Here is a 25,207-nt window from a genome sequence, read left to right as displayed (position 1 = left end):
TCCCTCTTCCTCTGACCCTTCCCTGCTCACTCTTTCTCTCTCTCAAAAAAGAATTCATTAATTCATTAATTAAAAAGATTAAGATCCTCACCAGCCCTTTACTGAATTTAAGACCCTCGATTGCTCTGTTAAACTTTATTATGCCTCACTTTAGCATGAATAGATGAAAGGATCTCAGCAAGGAAATGAGTGAAGTCTTTGTTTTTGTCCAAAAAAAAAACCCAATACCAAAGCAACTGCCTATCGGTTTTAACATAGGATTGTTTAATGCTCCTGTTGTTCTCTGAAAGCAGCCAATTCAAATTCCCCAGACTCTTACTCAGTGGCCACTATTAAGGGATATCTCCGGAGGAGGCCTGGGTGGCTCAGTTGGTTGAGTAACGACCGACTCTTGATTTTAGCTCAAGTCATAATCCCAGGGTTGTGGGATGGGCCTTTGCGGGTCAGGACCTGTGCTGAGTATGGAGCCTGCTCAAGATTCAAGATTCTCTCTCCCTCTCTCTCTATCTCTCTCTCAAATAAAAATAAATACATAAAATAGGGGTGCCTGGGTGGCTCAGTCAGTTAGGCCTATGACTCTTGATTTCGGCTCAGGTCATGATCTCACAATGGTGAGATTGAGCCCCACACCAGGCTCTGTATTGAATGTGGAGCCTGCTTGGGACTCTCACTCTCCCTCTCTCTCTATTCCTCCCCTTCTCGCATGTGTGCCTGCTCTCTCTCTCCACCTCTCTCTCAATCAACAAATAAACTGTAAAAACAAAACAAAACGAAATACAATAAAGTTTATCTCCAAAAGTAATTATTTATTTTTCCAGATATGCTATATCCTAGGGGAAGATGGTTTCCGGAGTTCCTAAAGACAAAAGACCAAGCAGAAATATAGTGAACAGTACAGATCTTTAAACTTTCTATGTGCAACACCATGTTTATAGGATGAGACTCCAGAATCTCTTCCTTAGGTCTTGTATCTTATGTTCCTGGGAGACGAGGCTGACTCATTGTGACAGAAAAACAATTTAGCGCCATCTGAGGCTCTGCAGTCTTTCACACATCTCCTATTGGCTTCCCCAAAGAAGCTTTGCCTATTACCATGTCTGGCACGGTTTTGACTGAAGTACTCAGCTAGGCTGTAAAAGGCACTCATACAGGGAGACAAGCATTATGGAATGGCTGCTTCTGTTGGCTCACTGGGATGACTCAGGTTGCCTGGAGTAAAGCAGCTCTCGGGAGTGATAGAATTGTTTCTTTGAACCAACACTAGATATTCTTAACAAACTAACGATTTTTTCTATTGCAGCATACCTTAAATCTATAAAAACAATCATACTTTTATGTATCATTCCTTCCAGAATATCCTAAAAAGATTAAGGCGGGGAAGGTAATATCTTGGCCCTTTCATATACCAGCTGTGTGATCTTGGACATATTGTAAGCATACAAGCATTACTTTTTTTCTGGTGAAATGAGGAGAAACATGAGCATAGAGAAAGGTTCTATAAGAAGGAGGCATCTTTCAGTGGCTAATAAGTCTCTGATTAGATTTAGATAAACATAGGTTTGGATCCTGACTCCACGGTAGGATCTTGGGCAACTAACATTCTTCAGCTTCAGTTTTCCACATTTTTAGAACAGAGTACGATCTACCTGGAACTTACTATAAAACTCAAAAGAGGTAATACATGCAAAGTACTTAGCAAATTACGAGGCAGACAGCAAATCATAAAATAAATGTTTGTTATTTATTAGATTACTACCACCACACCCTACTAGTTTTACAACTCACACTGCAGGTTTGCTCAGGAGAATCTCTTCTAGGGATGAAACTTTAATATTAAGTAGCCCCCCGCCCCCAGTACTATGGACTGTGCTATCAATATTGAATAATTTTAACTGTTGTGAATGGTACAGAAAAAGGAAGGAAGGGGCACCTGGGTGGCTTAGGAGGTTAAACATTAGACTTGAGCCCTGCATAGGGCTCTATGCTGACAGGTCAGAGCCTGGAGCCTGCTTCAGATTCTGTGTCTCCCTCTCTGTCTGTCTGTCTGTTTGTCTCTCTTTCTCTCTCAAAAATAGATAAACATTAAAAATTAAAAATAAATTAAAAAATAAAAATAAAAAAAGAAAGAAAGAAAAGAAAGAAGAAAAGAAAGAAAGAAAGAAAGAAAGAAAGAAAGAAAGAAAGAGAGAAAGAAAAAGAAAAAGGAAGGGGAAGTCATGGAAAAAAAGAGAGACAAATGGAACAGAAATACAATGGTTACATGTGAAGCGTCAGGGAGATCGGAACATCCAAGAGGGAAGCTTGAAGGTACTCAGAGTGAACATAAAATAAAAAACAAGGATAAGAATTCCCTGAATATTGAGTGGAGATTAAATTCTAATGTTAGTTAGGTACTTTTGTTCTGTTTTGTTTTTAGGGAAAAAGACTCAGACTTTCTCCTGAGTTGCAAAAGGTTAATTCATGGTAGATGGTGCATTGATCGATGTTAACAACAGAAGCAAATCAAACAAAGTTGCATAATTGGATCAGAGTCAGGGTAACAGGTAGAGGTCATGGGCATAGAGATTCCAGTTTGAAAGCTATCAGACAATGAAGAGGAAAATGAGCTCAGAACCCTAGCAGGTAGGAGCATCAGGGAACCTGAGAAATTAGGCTCATTGGTAGAAGAGCATAGGATCAGAGAGAGCAATCAGTAGAAATTAGAGTGAATTTAAAATCCTCAGATTACTTTATTATCAACTCTTCCTTTGACCTCTCCTTCCAGAACTGCAGCCTGAAAATGTTATGCCAACATAAAGAAGTGAAATTGATGGGCTGTAAAGAGAACTGGGGGCTGGCCGTGCAATCGTAATTTTGTCTTGCTGTCAATTTTTCCCCTAAATTAAGTGATTTTGACCTTGGGCAAATTACTTAGCCCCTCTGAAGATAAGTGTCTTTACTCATAAAATGGGGATATTATACTTTCCACACAAGGCTTTATTTTTGAGATTTAAATGAAACAACATAGGTAGCACTTTTCACACTGGACCTTATCCATGCTATAAGTTCAATAAATCAGCATTTATTCTTAAGAAAAATAAGTCTATATAGCCAAGTTAGAGCAATTACTGGAGGCTTATTTATTTCTGTATATAATCTGCATATACATGGACCATATAACACCAATTCTTTCTCCATTCATGTGAGTTTTTTTTTAATGTTTATTTTTTGAGACAGAAGGACAGAGAGCAAGCAGGGAAAGGGCAGAGGGAGAGGGAGACACAGCTTCCGAAGCAGGATCCAGGCTCTGAACTCAGGCTCTGAGCTGTCAGCACTGAGCTCGATGCAGGGCTCGAACTCACGAATTGAGAGATCATGACCTGAGCCAGAGTCGGACGCCCAACCGCCTGAGCCACCCAGGCACCCCGCATTCATGTGATTCTTGAAGGGCACTATGAACTATAATAACCTCCAAATTGATAACTAGTCAAATATCACGTTTATTGAATATGAACTATAAATTAGCACAAATTAGGAGCTTTTGCCACAAAGACAAACCAGGCTAAGTTCTTGCTGTCTGGTGCTAACAATGAAATGGCAACAAGTAAAGCCCTCACATGCGCACACACACACACACACACACACACACACACACACAGAGGATAAGCATCTGGAATGCAAAAGGCATGTTTGAAAAATCCTTTTCCGTAAAACACATATTTTTTGTGTGTATATCTCTGTTGGTATCATTAGAACTTAGAGTCTTTCCACACTTGGAAAAAGAACCAGTTACTGGAGGAAATTTCCTTAAATGCTTGACTTTTGTAAGCATTTTACATCCCCAGTCAGCTTTAGTTTCCAAGTGTCACAAAGTAACATTTATCAAACCTTACGTGTACTTTCTTTTCATTTTAAAGGCAAAAAAATGTTGTCTTAAGCACATTATTTAACTGTAATGCAAGTCTTAAAATATCAGCAAATGAGTGAAAATAATTTTATGATGAAATGTCTATCTAACACATGCAATAAATGGATACATCTACCAGCAGGGTTTCAAGTTTTCAATAGATGTGTTTGTAAATTGTATAGTTATAGTTAATTAGCTACTGTATATTTAAAAGGCTGCCCCAGAGATCTTGTTAAATCTTGCTTTTGTAGCATTAATTATGATTCAATGAGACGTTCAACAAAATTAAATTCTGAATGAATCAAAAGAGAATTGTTCCCTGGAATGTTACTGTTAGGCCTACCAATGATCACAAGAATGTGGCATTATTGTTATTATTTCTTGTAGATTGGCCTCTTTTTTCCCCAAAATGTAATTTTGCAAGGAACTGATGTGCTTGGTAAATCAACTGCAGTTTATGAGACGTGCCTTCCTATCCTGATGTGTTCCAAAGGTCATACAGCAGGCATCATCAGGAAGGAAAACCCATATCAAAATCAAACACATACTATTTTTCAATTGTGTAAAATCACAGTGTTCAAATGGAAAAAGGCCTGAACTTGGGCTCTTCTCCCTGGTAGCTGTATATTTCTGGGAACTTAGATTTATTTCTGAGGATCTCCTTCTGCTTTTATAAAAAAGAGGCAATTACACCAGTTTTAGTTACTTCACAGGATGATTTTGTGATTCACTATATATATATATATATATATATATATATATATATATATATATATATAATATTGTGATTCAGCATACATATATACATATATATGCATATATACATGCATACATACATATATATGTATGTATACATACATATACATATATATATGTATATATGCATATATATGTATATATGTATATATATGTGTATATATACATTGCTATATGATATATATGTATATCATGAATAGTTTTTTTATCTGTCTCCATGGCTACCTCCAAATCTAATCTGTTGGCCTCGTTCTTAATGTTGACCTGGTGATCCTTAGAGTTATTCTGTTTTCTGGATATGCTTCGCCAGAAGCGCTATGTGGCAATTACCTGTACACTTAATGAACATGCTTAGATTATTATGTGGGCAACTATTCCTAATTCCACTAAATACTTCCATAGGTATGAAATGATCTTCCATGTAAATACAGTTAATGGAGTTTTTCAAACTTTTCACATTTCCTAATGGGTTTATGCTGATGAAGTTAACTCTGAACTATACATCTGTGTCTGAGAGTTGCACCTCAAAAAGGAAATAATGGAAGGGCTCCTGAGTAGCTCAATTGGTTAAGCCTCCAGCTATTGGTTTCTGCTCAGGTCGTCATCTCATGGTTTGTGGATTCGAGCCCTGCATCAGGCCCTGTGCTGACGGCTCAGAATCTGTTTGGGATTCTCTCCCTCCCTCTCTTTCTCTCTCTCTCCCAAAATAAATAAATGAACATTTTTTTTAAAAAGTAAATAATGGAGCTAGAAATAGCCTAAAGAAGACACCAACTAAACTAGTAGCTCTAAAATATTTGTGTGTTCTATAATCAACAGGGAAGCTTACTAAAAGCAGACTCAATAGGGGCTTTACCAGATAGTCTGATTCAGCAGAAGGTGGTTTAGGAATCTGCAATTTTATGAAGCATTTGATATAATTTTGATACGTGGGAAAGAGTGACTAGTGCTAGTAAAACTATTTTGGACAAGCAGCTACACACATTTAACCAACATAATGGACTAATGTCAGAACAGTGGAGATGGGGAGGTGGCCATATCTAAAATCTTCACATAACATAAGGTGGTTTTAGTGATACATTTGTTTTCATTAAGCTCTTGGAAAAATTAGAAATGAACACATAATCTTGGCCTTCAGCTCCCTTTGTTCTACATTTTTTTCTTTTGGCCTTATTTCCTCTCATCATCTTTCTCTTTAGACGTGGAAGGTGAAATGGTCCCTACAGACTGATTAAATTAACTTTCTCAAGTCCCGACATCAGAATTTTCTCTCCGAGATTGACTTCAGGTTCCCCGCTCTGACGTACTACATCCATTCTACATTGCCCAATCTTACCTGCAGAACCAAGAGAGGATTTCTAAGGATTGGATCCTGCCCTTACCATAAATGTCTCCCTGCTTCCATCAGTGAGCAAAAATTCACAAATGTCATAATCCAAAAACCAAAATCTATTCCGACAGACATACTTCACCTTAGACTCAGCTATTCCTAAAATATTTACATTGGAACTTGAGTTTCATAATTTGATCATTCCCTCATTGGTAACAAGTACTAGAACTTTTTTTGAGTAATCCTTCACTGGCTTCCTCCATCCCTAGCCAGGTGTGAAGAACAAAGTCAACAGATGGAAGGAGATTTTTCTGTCCATGTGACATAGTGAACATAAGCTTGTGTGCTAAACTCCAACATGGTGGAATGAAGGCTATTAATTCTCAAAGTAATAAACAAAAGAGGAAGAAACAGGCAACTGAAATGTCTATAGACTTTACAGTCACAAAGGGTCACGTTTGAATTATGCCTCAAGACTCACTAGTTTAATGTCCGCAAGCATATTCTTAACCTCACAAAGCCGTGGTTTCCAAATAAGATAAAACGAAGATGTTATATACTTGGCAACATTAGTACCGACATACAGAATACATTCGGCCAATGTTTATTTTCCTTGCCTTTTCCTCTTACGTCATCTGAGAAGATAGAGAGCTTACATAATTTATAGCAGGAATAGCAAATGCCGAAATTAAGAATAAGCTTTCATAAGGAAAGATTGCTCTGAAAAAAATGGTCAATCCTTATTTCTTTTACTTTTGTTTCTAAATTTTACAAATGTTCTTTTTCCATATGCAGCTTCGCAAGAGAATCACGTACAGTTAACTTTTCCCCACCTCTCTCTGTTTATCTGGCCACTTATCACCCACCACATCAAGTATAGCTTTCTCTTCAGACAGGCTAACCGAGCCAATGTCTCAATACCACCCTGGCTGTCTCTCCCGGATCCGTGCAAGGGTGTGCACGGGCCAATAGATAGCAGTCACCCCTGAAAGGCACAGGTGAGTAATGAGGTTCAGTGTTACAGATCGGAGGCTGTGCTGTCAGGAGGAACAGACCTTTGCTGGCACCCCGGGAGCACTCTGTACTCAGTTTTAGAAATGCCATGGGTGCCATTTTCTTTTGTTAACGACTACTAACTTTTATTTCAAATTCTAGTGGTAATACAATGCATTTTCAAGTTAAGAGTAACCCTGAAAGAAGAGTGCTTATTTTTTTTCTTTCTTATATTGTACTTTGGATCACATGCAGTCAGTCAATCAACCTTTGCAGCACCCTGAAACCCGCAAGGAAAGATCTCATTGTTCACGTCCTTATTTCACTGCAACTGACGTGAACCACTCCAGGTGCGTATGGATGAACACACAGTGGGTGCCTCTTCTGTGCACTGTGATAGGCATTGTGAGTAAACCCAAGTGTCCTCAGGGAGCTGCCTAAAAAATGAGGGAGACGGAGTATAAACAAGGAATTACAACGCATGTTAGATGTGGGCTGTCAGGGACGCCTGGGTGGCTCAGTCAGTTCAGCGTTTGACTCTTGATTTTGGCTCAGGTCATGATCTCAGGTTTTCATGAGTTCGAACCCTGTGTCAGGTTCCGCACTGACAGGGAGGCAGAGCCTGCTTGGGATTCTCTGTCTCCGTCTCTCCCTCCCCCTCTCTCTTTGCCCCTCCCCCACTCACACTGTCTCTATCTCTAAAAAAAAATAAATAGCTGAAAAATTTTTTAAAAGATGGGGGTGTCAGGAAAAGCGTCATTCGCCATATAACTTTTGAGAACCACCTTAAAGAGTGTTGGGAGGTTTTGCACCTAAAAAAAAAAAAAAAAAGGAAAACAAAAACAGGTGGCAGGTAGCTGAAGAAAAAGTGTTTAGTGGAGAAACAAAACAAATAAATGGAAGATTTGGAGAAGTGGAATAAATCAGCTGTCAGTATATAGAGAATAAAAATAAGTAGAATGGAGGAAGGAGGTGAAAGACAGAATGTGATGGTGGAAGGTGATGTGTTCTTCATGAAGAATGGTTTATAGCCCACTATGGAATTTGTGTGCGTTCAGTAGAAAAAAAATTTGAAGTGTAAGTGTCACAGGAGCATAGTTTGTAATAAGATCACTTTAACAGCAGTGTGGAAGGCTGATGATATTTGAAGCAGGGAGATGAGATGTGAGGGCTTGTTGTCATTGAAGAGCTTAGATGACGGAGGTTTAGACCATTGGTTTTCAGCTGGAGCAAATTCTCCCCCTCCTGCTCGACCACTACCACACGCCTACTGGGGACAGCTGGTTCTATCTGCAGACGTTTTTTCTCGTCACAGCTAGAGAGTTGACACCAGCATCTAGTGACTAGAGGCCAGTGATGTTGCTATATATCCTACAATACGGAAGAAAACTCCTCGTGACAAAGAATTATCCTATTCAAAATGTCAATAGTGCTGAGGTCGAACACCCCTGGTCCAGTCAAAGGCTGTGACAGTTGAGATAGACAAAGAAGCCTGACCTTGAGGAACAATTCTGAAGAAATTTCAGGACTGAGAGAATGTAAGGAATAAAGAAAGAAATGAAGACATCCAAGAATTTGTCAGTATAAGAACTTAGATGTCCTTACCAAATGAGATACTTTCAATATAATAAAAGAAGATGACGTCATATTTTCAGGTGAGAGTTTCTAATAATCTATTATCCAGAAGAGATTGGCGGTTGGAAATAGATTGTTTAGTCACTGGCCTTTAACTTATAACTGAGAACATGGAATAAATGAAATTATTGAAGTAGAGTATGTATGGCTGTAACCAGAGTGGTGCATCAGAACCTTCTGGACTCAGAGAAATATTCTAACTTGGTGGACTGAAAGTAAGTCCGAAGAATATGTCTCTCGAATATGCTTTCTAAAGGGCTAAACAATACATTTTTTAATGGTTCTTACATGGGAGTAAGAAATGGTGTAAAGAAAACAAGAATAGAAAATCATCTTTTGTGATGATATCTGATTTTGTAGAATTCAGTTTGGATTCATGGAAATATTTACATGAGAACAAAACAAAATAAAATAAACTAATATTTCCTAAAAATCTAAAGTGAAATTAAATAATACACCTATTTATATTTTGAGTTGGTGGCATTACAGCTAATCCATTCCGAGTGACTTTAAAATATAGTCATGTAACCATTTACTATGGACTGAATTGTGCTTCCCTACTGAAACCCACACTCCAGAAAAAAATCATATGCTGAATCTCTAACTCCCAATATAATGGATGATATTTGGAGATGAGGGTTTGGTGAGACAATCAGGTTTATTTTTATTTTTTTTAATTTTTTAATCTTTATTTATTTTTGAGAGAGAAAGAGAAAAAAAACAGAGCACCTGACGAGAAAGGGAGGAGAGAGAGGGAGACACAGAATCTGAAGCAGGCTCCAGGCTCTGAGCTGTCAGCTCTCTGTTCCTGCATGGGCTCAAACCCACGAACCAGGAGATCATGACCTGAGCTGAAGTCGGATGCTTAACCAACTGAGCCACCCAGGTGCCCCTAGGGAGATAATCAGGTTTAGACGAGGTCTTGAAGATCAAGCCCTCGTGGTAGAATTAGTACCTTTATAAGGACAGAAGGAGATAACAGAGCACTCTGTCTCTCTGCCATGTAAGGACACAGTGAGAAGGTGACCGTCTTTAGCCAAGCAGAGGGTTCTCACCAGGAATTGAATTAGCCTGCACCTTGATCTTGGACTTCCCAGTCCCCAGAGCTAAGAGAAAATAAATTTCTGTCATTTCAGCCGCTCAGTCTTCGGTATTTTTTATAGCAGCTTGAGCTGAATAAGACATATATGTGCCAAATAGGGTTCCTGTTTTTAGTAATCATATCAATGGTGGTTGTGGCAATAATGCTATTCTGAGAGTTGTATGTGCATTTTGAGCTAATATAAATACATAATTATTCTTATATGTTTAAGAATGGGGTTTGGAGGATATAAAAATGTGATTCAGATATATGATTCATATGGTTAAGTAAGAATTCTTTATCAGTCATGATGTAGTCGTCTTAAAAAGTAAGTACATACTTTCTAACTCTGACTATTGAAAATGCATAAAATCTCAGCAGCAATTAACATTACCAGCACCAGACTGTGGTCTCTCAATACCCACTTTTTGGGAAAAGGAACCAAGATCCCCCTGGAGAAATGGCTAATTCTATGTCTGTTTCTTGGTTCCTTTTTTTAAAAAGATAAATACAAAACAAAACACACATAGGTGTCATCATAGAAGCATGCTAGGGCATGGGTACATCATTTCGGAAACTGGTAAGAACAGGAAAAAGACCTCTAATAAAGCATTTAGTCTTATCTTTTCTATATACATTGTTTCTCAGAGCAAAAAATTAGTTGGATATAGAAAATTCTTTTAAGATAAATAGTCCAGCTAATAAATGAAGAAAGACTGTTAAAGTTAGAATAGCATCATTTTGCCACTCCAGTTGACATAATCAATCTAGGTAATAATCATTAATTGTTTCTCACTTTACAAAATGACAGACCAGCAAACATGGCATGACTCTGCCCTTCCAAAATACTCAAACCTGAAGCTAATTGATCATCTAGATTTATTTTCAGAAAATACACAAGATGGAGTATGCAAAAGCACCTGAGAAGACAGTCAGCAAACTCCAGATGGGGAGACACAAAAGAAACAACCCAGTTTCTTTGACAAATAGTAAGGAAGAAAGAGAAAGAAACAGAAGCCAGGAGAGGAGTAGGGCAAAAGATATTTTAAAAGAAACTGAAGAGATATATATCAACCACCAGCGGGGATACATAAACCTTATTCTAATTCTGATACAATCAAATAAGCTTTAAAATAACAATTTATGAAACAACATGGCTAATTTACTTTTTATTTTTATTTATTTTTTTAAGTTTTTTAATGTTTATTTATTTTTGAGAGAGAGACAGAGCTGGAGAGGGGGAGAGGCAGAGAGAGAGGGAGACATAGAATCCAAAGCAAGCTCCAGGCTTTCAGCTGTCAGCACAGAGCCCAATATGGTGCTCGAACTCACAAACCATAAGGTCATGACCTGAACTGATGTCAGATGCTTAACCGACTGAGCCACCCAGGTGCCCCATCAATATGGTTAATTTTAAAACTGACTGATGATATCAAGGAATTAATTCTAAGTTAATGAATGACCGTGGTATGTAATTATGTTTCAAAATATTCCTTTTCTAAAATATTCATTGATGTATTTTTGATCAGAAGGAAATATCCAAGATTTGCTAAAAATTCATTTGGGAGATTGACGGGTCAAAGTGGGTTTAGAAGAAACAAATTGGCTACGAACTGAGTATTGAAACAGACAAGAGTGGGTGCTGATTTTTCTATTCTCTATATTTTGTGTATGCTTGAAACTTTTCATAGTAATAAAGTTTTTGTAAAGCTTCTCAAATGATTGTGTTTAAGCCAGGTGATTACTGGTGCAAAGTAAGGATAAACAGAAACAAGGTAAGAATCCTAAGACTAGGAACCTGGATTTGAAGAATTTTCTGAGGGAGGATTAACATCAACCACTAGACTCTCAGGGAGAAAAGGCAACATGACCTTTGGTGCAAATCAAGGGGGCGCTGGTAGAGGGTCTGAGAAGAGAAAGCTTTAGTCTCTGTACTCATAGAATTAAAAATGGGGTTATCCATAGGATTTTGTTACATATGACTTCTATCATCAAAGAAACTGTGTGTGTGTGTGTGTGTGTGTGTGTGTGTGTGTGTGTACATGCACACACACACATATACACACATGGACACACTAGTCATTAATTATGTGGTTTTTATTTGATTCTCTTATAGTCCTTCTAAATCTACCAAAGGCTTTGTAATGTATTTATTTTTTTGAAACCCTCTCATATCTCCCGTCACTGCCCTCCCTAAATCCCACCAATTTATACAGTTCTATATACTTAAACAACATGCTCAAAAGAAACATGGCAGACTTAGTGAAATTGAATTGGATTGGAAAAATGTGAGGATGCATATGAAAGGTAAGAACACGGACCTGAGATCTGGGATTACAGGAAAGGTAGGGAGATCCATCTGGATCCCAGGAAATTTTAGAAGTTTGCAGAGCCTTGATCCAGATTTTATTCACCCCCACTTTTTTATAATGCTATTCAAGGTACAAAAGAATTTTTATAGACTAAACATTGTTGAACATTACTTTGAAGTCTAGTATTCATGAGAAAATAATTTCCAACAGAACAGTTTGCTAAGTATGTGTGGAAGAGAGTAAAGTGGGTAGAATATGGTGTTGGGGCTTTAAGCCCCAAAGATATGTACGTAAGCCTCAGTCGCTACTTAGGACCAGCCAGTGATAGGCCATTTCCTGTTCCCCAAACTTACCTCAACTCACTCCCAACGATGACTAAATCTATGTCTGTACATTTAAAATGAACACTGTATGGCAAGACCCTTTTATAAGCTGGGCCTCCCTAAATGCCTCTGTGACTTGCTTTTCAGCGCATCTGACACGTCTAGTTTCTAAGGACAGCATGCAGATCAAACTTGGGTAAAAGGTCCAAAAGACAGAAATATCCTCGTGATTTGTGACTATCTTGTGAGAAAACTCTCCCACTCCAGTTTACTTTTCTTTTTTCTTAACCTCTACGAAATGTCATTAGATTAAGGCTAATTCTGCAACAAGTCCGTTTTGTGTCTGAGTCTCAGTTTCCAAATTGGTCAAATACAAATATAATTGCTGATGAACCCCATACGATGGTGAGGCATGAAGTAACTATACATTGAACAATAGGGCAGCGTTAGGTGGACAGAAAAAACATGAAATACTTTTCAGCTCCTCAGTGCAGGCCTCTATGAACTCCCACTGCGTAATAAATATTTACAGCATCAGGCTTCATTTTGCACATTATCCTATGTGTGTGCCCCCAATTTAACAATTCCGAATCAGGAAGTAGCTCTATTCCCTCTGAAACAGATGACAACCTATGCATTGCATAAGTTTATACTTTCCAGGGCCCAAGAGTCTATTTAAACATGCATTGAACACTGGATGCCTCAATAGAGATGTCTTGAATTACCCCCAAATAATTGAGCCATTCAGAGAACTCTAGATTGTTTCACAGGGCACTGAAGCCTATGGTATAACATTTGCCTCGTGTGATGGGGATGTCATGTGACTTGGAACAAATGGTTTATAAAGACCAGAAAGTTAAGAGTTGTCAGAGTCTGAATGTGCCTATTGTATTTCAGTAATTGCCACTTAGTATTTGATTTAATGAAAGCTTAGAAGTAAAGAATGTTTCTATAGACAAGGCTGTTATGCTAATTTTTACTATACCCTTCTCTGTCTTCCCAAACTACATTCAGAAACCTCTGTTTTCTATTATAGAACCACTTTCACTCCCCCTGCTTTGTGCATACATTCCCAAATCTCTCAATGGCCTCATTAAAGACAACTACTGTAAATTATAGGGTCTCTGGTTAACTAGCTTGGCCTGTCCCGATCTAAAGATGCAAATTCCATTGCATATACTGGACAAAATTTATGCCTGTCTTCCATACATGTTAGACAAGCCAATCTTCTTTATAGAAGACTGTTGCTTGGTCAGATTGGTTAACTGCTTCCAATTATGTGTGTCTTGGTGGGAGCATATGTGTGCATATTTCAAACACCTTGTTACATTCTCGCAGGTCTGAGCTAGGGAAAAGGTGCTTCATTGCTTTTATAAAACACCCATTGATAATAATAAAGTCGGAGAATCTGGAAGGAGCTAGTTTCATCACATTCCGCCCTTCAAGTTATACAAGCCTCTGCAGGTAATGGTGGTGGAAAATAATCATTAGAAACATCCTATGGGAACTGAAATTCCAAAGCAGGGGCTAATTAGCCATCTTTAGGGTATTACCTATTGTTCTATTGCTAACTCTATCTTGGACAGGTTCCAATACTTGAAGATCCAGGATCCAAATTTATTTTCTTATTAGTATTTATAATGATTTTCAGTCTATGCAACAGTTGGAAGTTAACTGCTTTCTTCCCGGCTTATAAAGCCACAATGCTCTCCCTCTCTCTCTTTCTCAATCTGTGTGTGTGTGTGTGTGTGTGTGTGTGTATGTGTGTGTGTGTGTGTGTGTGTGTGTGTGTGATTGAATTATGGCAAAGAAGAAAAGAAAAAACAAAATCGACTGTCTCTGTAATCCCATACCAAGTACCTTCTGTGCTTAACACCAAATTAAATCTTCTGTTCTTTGTTTTCTTGTCCTAACAGGGACCAGCAGCCAAAGATGATGAAAATCTACAAGATAAATTATTCTGTTTTCCAATGAAGGTGTAGATAGCACAAAATTGTAAGAGAGATAGACTCTGCAGACAAGTTTTGAAGAATATCAAAGCCCCAGGGCCTTCTGAGAAGACACTCGAGTCCCTAGATTATCATTTTTAACTCCTATAAAATCATTTCAAATCCTTGGAAAGGGAATAATGAGGGGGGTTAATAGCTAAAAATGGAAATATGAATAGTACTTTCACTGGATTGATTTAAGCATTTAATGAATCAACGTAGAACTAAAGCAAGCTTATTAGCAAAAGGGGAGAAAAAACATAAAAACTATAGAAACAAGTGAGGGTAACACTTTTATGTCTGTAGCAGTCAGGAGTGGCTTCAAGAATAGTGAAGGTGACAGCTGTCTTCAAGGTTAATTTAAGGAGTACTTGGAAAGCAAGAAGCCTCAGGTAACTCTTCCATGGATTTGCCACTTATGCTTAAAATTGTGGTTGGAGAGAAGAAAGCCCCGTGCAGAAAAGTACCTCTGGAAGAGGTAGCCTGTATCACTTATTCCAAGGGAATTACTTTATTAAATAATATTCAAGGCACGTTTAATTTCAGAATGGGTGGAGATATTCTGAAAACATAAGCAGCAGTTAAAAACTGAGAGATGGGTCCAGAAGAAGTGGGGACTGCCAGTTAACATAAGTAAGGAATAGGTTCGACTGGGATATTTAGAAGCCATGAAAACTGCAAAGATTATGTCACCTCTGTCGTACATTATGCACAAAACTACTTCATAGATCCAGTAAATCCCAAAGGGTAATCATCTTGCTTCCTCTTTTGAGCTAATTCATCTATCCTACTGTCTTGTGTCCTCTGCATTTGCTTCGCCTGCCTATCCAGTATGCCACAACAGGCAGAAGAGGATTTTAGTGGAAGAATTGTACTGGAAGGAGTCATAGACAAGTCCTGTATGTTTCCAACTTTGCACTTTCACCAATGACTGTTTGATTTTATGTAAAACAAAAAATGCCCTCCAATAACCTGTGTCTCTTAGTGGAAAAGAAATTCAAGGCTTATAGAGACACTGCCCAGGAAAACACAGACATTTTTACCGCTGTACCTGATGTGAGAGGCATCAGACTAAATCCTCAGCCTCAGTTTCCTTATCGTTCTATATTATGTATCTGATATTCCTTGGGCCTTGGCTGATGAGGATATTAGGCAATCATGGACAGGTACTGATGAGGTCAAGAAGAATTTCACTACAGGTGCAACCTTATACCTCTTCTGAACCAATAATGCCAAGACTCACCTAGGCATCAGAATTTCCCAAGGGACTTGACTCCAGATTTGTTGAATCAGAATTCCCTGGACAAGAGTTCTGGTCTTGCAATTTTTAATAAATTCCCCAGAGAATTCTCCTGCTTTTAGTCTGGCACTTTTCTGTGGCCTGACACTTGGGAGCCACTGTTCTTTATTCTGTTGTTTGTTATGGGCCTTTTATGTTTCATGCCATAAATCATATTCCCAAGAGCACTTTCAACAACTTTTAAACTCTTTTCTTTCATTTCTTTTAAACTCTCATTTCCTCAATGCCCTTTGCCTGTCGTAGAGATCTAATTCCCAACCCACATACATTTTCCAGTGCTTTCAAGTATATCTTACAGCAGATCCTCAATGTGTCTGAGTTGACAGAAGGAGTGGAATCTCCCCCTCTGTCTGTAACCCTACAAGGGCCTCCCTGGTTAAGCAACTCAGCCCACAGATTTGCTGGTACTGAGTCTTAAAGGGAAGGTCAAATATAATGTCAGAAAATCGTAAGCTAGTCATACCTAATTGTGAGATTCATGGCAGAACCACAAAAATAAAGTATTGAGTGAGAAGATATAGATTCCAGTTCAAGCATTTATACGGATTTGTTGAATGACTCGAATGACTCCGAAAAGTCATGGAATCTCTCTGAAACTGTTTCTTCATGTGTCACTTGAGGATTTTATGATCTGCTTTCACTTCATCTAAGGGTGTCTCAAGGATCAAATTAGTAGAAAGTGCCACCAATTGTAAGGCATTACCTTGAATCTAAGAAACAATTCGAAGACCACTCTTACAACCTCAGGGTCAAGTTTGTTTTTTAGGGTTTTTTTTTGTTTTGATTTGGTTTTGGTTTGTTTTTGCAAATCCTCCCACCTTCTCATTTTCAGTGATTCTTCCCATGTGTGGAGATGGAAGGACCTGATATGTCTGAGAAGTATTTCTGGTCTAGAAATCTAGTCAATGGAAAGGAAATAAAGTACAATTTCTACTTTTTTTTCTCCTCGTATTACTTTCCCAAAGTCATTTGGACAAATAACCACAAATGAGGTGTCTTTAAACCATAGAAATTTATACTCTTGCATTTCTGGAGGCCAGAAGTCCAAAATCCAGGAGATGGCTGGGTCAGGTTCCCTCTTGAGTTTCTAGGGTAGAATCCTTCCTTTCCTCTTCTAGCTTGTGGTCACCAAGCAATCCTCAATGTTTTGGTTTATGGAAGCCCAACCCTATTCTCTGCTTTTGTCCTCTCATGCCCTTCTTTCCTATGTGTACATCTGTGTCCAAATTTCCCTCCTCTCATAAGGAGAGAATTGTATCCAGCCCTACTCTAATCCAGTATGATGTCATCTTAATTTGATTACGTCAGCAAAGACTTTATTTCCAGATAAGGTCACATTCATAGATTTTTGAGTGGTCATAATTTGGAGGGGACTGTTCAACTCAATAAATTCTTATTGATTGTTTTTTCTCCTTTTTCTTGAGCTTCTTTATGTACCAACTTTCCAAAGCATTCTACTTCTTATCATATTTTATTATAAAAAATAAACACATTTTTTTATCTTGGGAGATTATTAAAGGCTTTAAATGTTCCTTGGAGGTATAAATCAGTTTAACTGTTAGTGAGGAGGTGGGATTGCTGTGAGAAGCAACTAAAACATAGCTCATGATCTTTATTTAGGTCGATGAACTATAGAACATTTTCTAGCTCTGTTAAAATATTTGAATAAAGCTCATGAGGCAAAATAGAATTACAAATTTTCCTGGTGAATATCATATATGTGGACAATGAAGCTAAATCAATTCATCAGGAAATAAATCTATGTCTCAATAAAATAGTTTTTTATAGCACTAACAGATCTAGAGCAAGTTCAATGTTTTGCTTATGAGTAGAACCAAAACCTCATTTCTGGGATAAAATCCAATGGAAAAGGAGAAGCTATGGTTATGGAACTTAACATTTAGACATCACAACATTTTATAAAGGATTATTAATTTTATTGGAATGTAAGCATTTGAACCTGATCACTAAAACAAGTCTCAGTCTATCATACTTTTCTTTCTTCTCTTACCAGGAAGTTCAGAGCTAAGTTTAATTGTGCTAAGACTATATCTCTTTTAATGATAGTATAAAAAAAATCTATTGGTATCCTGGAGTTCCCCTCCTTGTCCATTTTCTAATCCTATAGTTTTAACAAAAGTGTGGCATATGTTTTTCTACTTTATTGTCAAATATACCATAACAGGTATATTAATTTGGTGATAGAAAGTATTAGGCTGAAGAGCTACATGAAATTGACTATGTTCAACAATTTGTATCCATACCAAAGATAACTGTATATGATTCAAACATAAATAAATAAATTAAATAAATAAATAAATAACAATAAGAAAATAATATCCATCAACAAAAATTCTCCACAAAGTTCGTCACATGTCTTTTCCTGACATGGTTACTAGAGGATTATATGTGGGGAACTCATTCAACCTTCATTCATTCATTAAACAAATGTTTATTGAGCATTTTCCATTTGCTGAACACCATGAAATGTGCCAATATAACAGGTAAAACAGACATTTATGCCCTTAAATAATATAACTTGCAACTCAACTGGAGTGAAAATCATGGTAGTCAATTTTTTAAACACTCAAACTACATTTTTTATGTGAAAGGTAAAAGTCACTTATATCAAGGGGTTTTAAAATGGAGCTGGGAGGCCATTAAGGAGTTAGACCTTATGCATATCCTCACTGGGTAGAACTATAAACTTTTGAACTGGGCCAAACCCCAAATAGTCTAAGGTCTCAAACCTTAGATAAACACCTGCAACTTGCTAGAGTAATGGACCTTTGCTTAGCAATAACCATAGCAACCAAGTATGTTTAGCCAAGATTGGTTTTCTGCTGCCAACACCAATCAAAACTGTCTGTAAACAACATATAGGATCATTTCCTTTTTGTTTTTAAAACCCCCTGACTTTCGTTCCCTAGTGGGACACAATTTGGGTGCTACCTGAATCTGTGTTCCTTGAACTGCATTTCTAAGACCTCAAATAAATGCTTTTGTTCTATCTCAGTTCTGCCTCTTTTCTCCATCCATAATTGAAACCTTTACGATGCTTCAAGCCCCGTGCCAGGCACTGAGAAGCAATAGTGAACAAAACATAAAAGATGATCCCTGCCCTGGCATTCTGGTAGTTTATCGTGAGCTTACTCACATAAAATTCAAAATTTGCCTCTAGTGATCAATCCTTTTAAAAAAAGAAAGCAGAGTATTAAAGGAATTTAGAATAGAGGGGATCTGATCTCATTTTATGGGCTTCATCAAGCTGAAGGTTGAGCAGGAATGAACTAGCTGAAGGTATGAGTGGGGTATTGTGGAAGAGGGCATCCTTGTCCAGGGGAACTGCTTGCTCCTGGAACTGTAAGAATGTGGGGTTGAAGTGGGAGATTAGAATGAGGATAGAGGGATCAGGAATTTAGGAGAAGAAGGGCCTTGAAGTCCTTTTTAAGATCTTAGTCTTGATCTAGACATTCTAGAGAAGCCATTAACACTTATGCAGAGGAGTTTGAGAATCTAATTTGCATTTTAAAAAGGCATCTCTGCTGGAACAAAGAAGGAAAAGTGGAATGGAAAATGCTGTTTGGCTGGAGGCTACTGCATGTGAATTTCACATTGCATATTGTCTATACATAAGGGTGCATATGCTATTGTGCAGAGGCCTGACAGGAAATGGGTGATTGGTGGACCCAGCAGGGTTACCCGTAGGCATAACCAGGGAAGTATCAACCAGAGTCAAAGTGTGTGGGACATGGATTCAAGATCAGGTCCAATAAGAGCTTCAAAGGGCAAGTGAGCTTCTCACTGAATCTGCAAATCCTTATGAACTATCATGTTGTATCATCTAAGGAGGCTAGAAGGAGAAGTAGAGACTAGACAAGAATCCAGGCTGCTCCCCCATTTGTGTGTATTTATAATTTACCATCCTGGGCCTCAGTTTCCTCATTTGATATATGGGAACATAATGCATTCTCTACTCCACAGAATGAGTGTTTTGATCCTACAACAAAATGGAAAAGAATTTTGACAAAAGAGAGAATACTGTAAAAATGTAGGTTATTATTAACTTTTTGCATAATTTTTGACAGCTTATCTTCCCGAAATATGAGAGAAAATAGGACTGAATATGTTCCTATGCTCAGAGAAAAATGACATTATTGTCTCTCTTCCCATTATGTAACTTTAAAGGTTTTAATTCAGAACATTTTTTTGTAGAGCTCTGCACCCTGTGGGTGCTAAATAATTACTTGTCAACTGACCTGTTATTAAATGTTACTTTTAATCACCTTGCACAGAGAATTTAAAGTAGGCTATGGAAGGACAGGCTCGATAACCTAATGGATCTTAAAATGTCTGGGAGTCTGCTGCATTGCATTTGAATTCATAAGCTATCGGAGCTTAATTTCTTTAGAGAGAAACTAGTGCTCAATGAGCTTTTTCTACAATAAAGAATTTTGAAAAAAAATCTTTCAAGGGAACAATTATTTCTCTCACAGGATAACCTTTCCTTCAAACACCTCTAGTTGGTAAAACTTCCTAAGTTTTAGAAGGAAATGAGTTCTGTAGAATTATATCTGCATTACCTTTTTTAAACAGAAGAAAGGATAGAGATAATTGGAAAAATTGTTCCAAGACAAATCCAAATTCCAGGGCCAATTTTACAGAATCTCTGTCTGCACACCAAACATTTGGTTTGACCAACCCATTGGAGACGTCCTTTCCAACTTACAGTGGCTCTCTGACTATGCGAGCCTCCAGGTAACTGGTATGGCAGTGTGTAGGACTGTTTTTATGAGTTGAGGTGAGTCACGGTATAGTGTCCCTTCTGGATTCAGGTAAGCTTCCTCTTCAAAGGCAGAGCAATACTCTGGAGCCTTTGGCTAATGGGGTCTCATGCTCGACTTTCAAAAAGCCATTATCAAGTAAAATTGGGAACCGTTTCCATTGTTTTTTTTCTTGGTACCGAACTCTGGATGACTTGTAAATATCTAGATGACTGAATTTTTTAGATTCTGGAATTTTTCAAACATCAAACACATGCTTTTGGAGTTCAAGATAAATGCAATACACAGATAACCACCTGCCAGCAATGAAACATTACTGAAATTTTCTAAGATTCTATGTTCATCATGTGTTCATCTCTGTTCATCATCTGAATAGTGGGCATATTAGTGATGCCAAACCCATATGATTATTGGCAGGATTGGAAAGCAAACTCTCAGCATGTCCTTTAATCCACTGAAGTACCCAATGTATATTGGCTGTTGTCCTCAGCGACTTCTAAGGGTTGTAATTGGAATGAAAGTTATCGATGTACCGTGGCTTCCAATTACTGCTAGTTTCCTCTCCTTAAGAATTTTTTCTAAGTAATGACAATCATAGACATTTTTCTATTATCTAGTACAGTTACAAAAATCACATATTCTAGTAAATTAAATTATCACATATACTTAAACAAAGATCATCCATTACCATTTACATATGTACAAATTCTACTGAATGTAATTTTTATATTATCAAGGTACTCAAAGAAGTGTAACACCCCTCAAATCCTCAAGGTCAACGTTGTGATTATTATACATATTCTTATACTAATATACTGGATGATGAATAAGAGAGTCTTGATTAATAGAATACTATCTGACAAAACAGCCATTGTGACAAAGCACCCGAGTTAGAATTTTAGAACCGAAATAATACCAACATTATAAATCTAATGTCTCATTTTACTAATGGAAAAATGATAATATATACACATATACTTACACATACATATATATATATATATATATATATAGTATAAGTATATACATATAAACATACATATATATTAATTAGTTATTTAATTTTTTTGTTTACATATTATAAGAACTATATATATAGTAATATACATATATACACTATATATACACTAGTTATATATATATATATGTATATATATACATATATATATATATAGTTAATGTCCAGTCTAATTTGTTCATCTGTGCCCTTGGGGTTGACATTAAAAGAAGCCTATTTACTTACTATGTACTACTAAACTGTAAGACCCAAGAGATTATGGTTGTATTGGTTTTCTATTGCTGCATAACTTATCACAAATTTACTGGCTTTAAACAATACTCTTGAATTACTTCATAGTTTCTGTAGGTTCTAAGTCTGGGCAAGCCTCAACTGGCTTTTCTACTTATGGTCTGTATTAGTTTGCTGACACTGTTATAACAAAATGCCACAAACTGGGTAGCTTAAAACACAGAATTTGTTTTCTCATAGTTCCAGACACTAGCAGTCTATGATCAAAATGTTGGAAGCTTTGATTTCTTCCGAGACCTCTTTCCTTGCCTTTCAGATGCCATTTTCTCTGTATCTGCACATTGTCTTTTCTCTGGATATGTCCCTCCCTGGTATCTCTATGTCCAAATTTCCTCTTCTTTTAAGGACACCAGTCATTTTGGATTGGGCCCACCCTAAGAGCCTCATCACAGCCCATCACACGGTCTCATATGACCAAAATAAATGTGTTATATGGAGCCATACTCTCACATGAGTTTTGAGGGTCTTTTCCAAACTCATTGGTGTTGACCAATCCATTTTGGCTGTTGTTAGAATGGAACAAACAAACAAACAAACAAAAACAAACATTTAAAGATGAGTAATATATACCCAGCTCAAAAAATATCTCTTTAGAATAATTTTTCTTATCAAGAAGCTACCAGACGATTTATCAAATAATAAAGAAGTCAAACTCTGGAATGAGAGTTATGTATTCATTTACACACACACACACACACACACACACACACACACACACACACATATATACACACACATATTTATTTTAGATCATACATTTATCTATACCCATTTAAAAAAATAAGCCTTCGGGGTGCCTGGGTGGCTCAGCCGGTTAAGCGTCCAAAGCTCAGGTCATGATCTCATGGTCCGTGAGTTCCAGCCCCACGTTGGGCTCTGTGCTGACTGCTCTGAGCCTGGAGCCTGTTTCAGAATCTCAGATTCTGTGTCTCCCTCTTTCTCTGCCCCTCCCCTGTTCATGCTCTGTCTCTCTCTGGCTCAAAAATAAACGTTAAAAAAAATTAAAAAAAAATAAATTAAAAAAATAAAAAAAATAAAAAAATAAGCCTTCATTGGACCTTGATATTAATTTCTGGGCTCCCCTGTCTATGAAATTGTTACATCTCTTAGCTAGTCTGGCCAATAGATGACTTTCATCTTAATTCCAACACCCAACTGTTCTGGGGTTTTTTTGGTTTTTTTTAATCCTTTTTTTAATTTTTTTATTTTTTTTAAATATATGAAATTTATTGTCAAATTGGTTTCCATGCAACACACAGTTGTTGACTCATCCCAAAAGATGCCCTCTTCAATACCCATCACCCACCCTCCCCTCCCTCCCACCTCCCATCAGCCCTCAGTTTGTTCTCAGTTTTTAAGAGTCTCTTATGCTTTGGCTCTCTTCCACTCTAACCTCTCTCTCTCTCTTTTTTTTTTTCCTTCCCCTCCCCCATGGGTTCCTGTTAAGTTTCTCAGGATCCACATAAGAGTGAAAACATATGGTATCTGTCTTTCTCTGTATGGCTTATTTCACTTAGCATCACACTCTCCAGTTCCATCCACATTGCTACAAAGGGCCATATTTCATTCTTTCTCATTGCCACGTAGTACTCCATTGTGTATATAAACCACAACTTATTTATCCATTCATCAGTTGATGGACATTTAGGCTCTTTCCATCATTTGGCTATTGTTGAGAGTGCTGCTATAAACATTGGGGTACAAGTGCCCCTATGCATCAGTACTCCTGTATCCCTTGGGTAAATTCCTAGCAGTGCTATTGCTGGGTCATAGGGTAGGTCTATTTTTAATTTTCTGAGGAACCTCCACACTGCTTTCCAGAGCAGCTGCACCAGTTTGCATTCCCACCAACAGTGCAAGAGGGTTCCTGTTTCTCCACATCCTCTCCAGCATCTATAGTCTCCTGATTTGTTCATTTTGGCCAACTGTTCTGTTTTGAAGCCACTTTTTAAGTGACCTACTTATTAGTAAGTTTTCCTCTGAATGTATACACTTGGTTAATAACTATCAAGCATTTACCAGTTGCTTTTATGGAAGTGTTTGCATTGCTTTCCATTATATGGTGCAAAACACTTTTAGACTCAAAAATACTCAGTAAACGGAGTGGATATGTGATAGTATAACCATCTTTCCCTTTCTCTCTCTGTCTGTTTCTCAATCTTTGTTCTTTCTGTTGTATGTATGCTCTGTGTTTCTAATTTTGTTATATGTGGTTTGATCTTCACATGTTGAGATGAAAAGAAATGCCTCTTCCTGCTTGTGATCCAAATGAAAGTAGAGGCTTCACTGGGCAAAAGCAAAGAAACACTACTGCCCATTCCTTGAGGTGAGTCCCTGTGCCTCTGTTCTAAAGCCCCTTAGTTAGCTTCTCAGGTGGAATGTGACCATTTAGCAACTTCCTTCTAAGTCTTCTAGATGGGTCAGATTCTAATTTTATTAGGTACTTGAGTATCCTAATCGCAATAAATTAAACTTTGTGTTAAAATGATGTTTAAAAAACCCCTCTGTTATATTTTTTCTTAATTCTTAGTATTTTTCTTTAGTCTGCTTATTCTCCAGTCCACTCAAATTTCTTTTTCATTCCCCCCAATTTTTCTTCATCCTCGTTAGGGTGTTCTTTTGATTATTACAAGTTCTTTTCATAGTTTTTGAGAAAATCTCAATGCAAGTTCCTATCACTGCTAACAGTTTCAGATGACTCGGACTTCTCGCAATTTAGACTGCCAATTCATCAGCTGCTCTCAAATTATGCAGAAAAAGAAAAGTTATCAGATAATCACCAAACGGAATTAACTTTGAATCTGTAGAACTAGTTAGTTCTAGAAAGTTTTGCATATTTCTATAGTATTCATGAGTATTTTGAGAAGTAAGGAGATCACACTCCTGCAGCTAGTGCTTTGGAATACTCTGTCTAGTAAATGGCAAATCAAGTGCTCTCAATTCATTAGCATAGTAATCTAAATTCTTTATATCAAGTCGTAATTTTTAAAAATTACTATGTCAGAAAAATCCAAACATATAGATATGGAAAAATAAGTGTGGTTGACACATTTTTGCTTCTCTAAAAGATTTCCTTTTCCTTTTTTATTTTTAAATTTTTTTTGTCCATAACATAATGTTTTATAACATTGTGGATCACTTGTTTCAGAATCACCTAAGTGGATGTTTAGTTTGGTTTTATTTGTTTTGTTTTTTTCAACCCAGATATATATGACCAGCCTCTGACCTACTGAATCAGAATTCTTGCAGAGAGACTTTGCAGCATTTTCAAGTTTATTAATTCATTCAACCAATATCTGTCTACGATGTATCTGGCAATTGTCCAAGGTACTAGGGATACAACCGTGAACTGATCCTGTCTACTCCTCCTGGAGGAAGAGGGAGTTAGAAATTTCAATTTCAAATAGAATAATAAAGGAGGACATCGCTGAGACAAAGGCATGAAGGAGAAAAGGAAGCCCTCCAACAAGATTTGTAAAGGCAAGGACTTGCCATGCAGAGGGTTTGGGA

Source organism: Panthera onca, chromosome B3 (genome assembly GCF_046562875.1).
Source record: "Panthera onca isolate mPanOnc1 chromosome B3, mPanOnc1 haplotype 2, whole genome shotgun sequence".
In the NCBI taxonomy this organism is placed as follows: domain Eukaryota; kingdom Metazoa; phylum Chordata; class Mammalia; order Carnivora; family Felidae; genus Panthera; species Panthera onca.
This window is presented reverse-complemented; position numbering follows the sequence as displayed.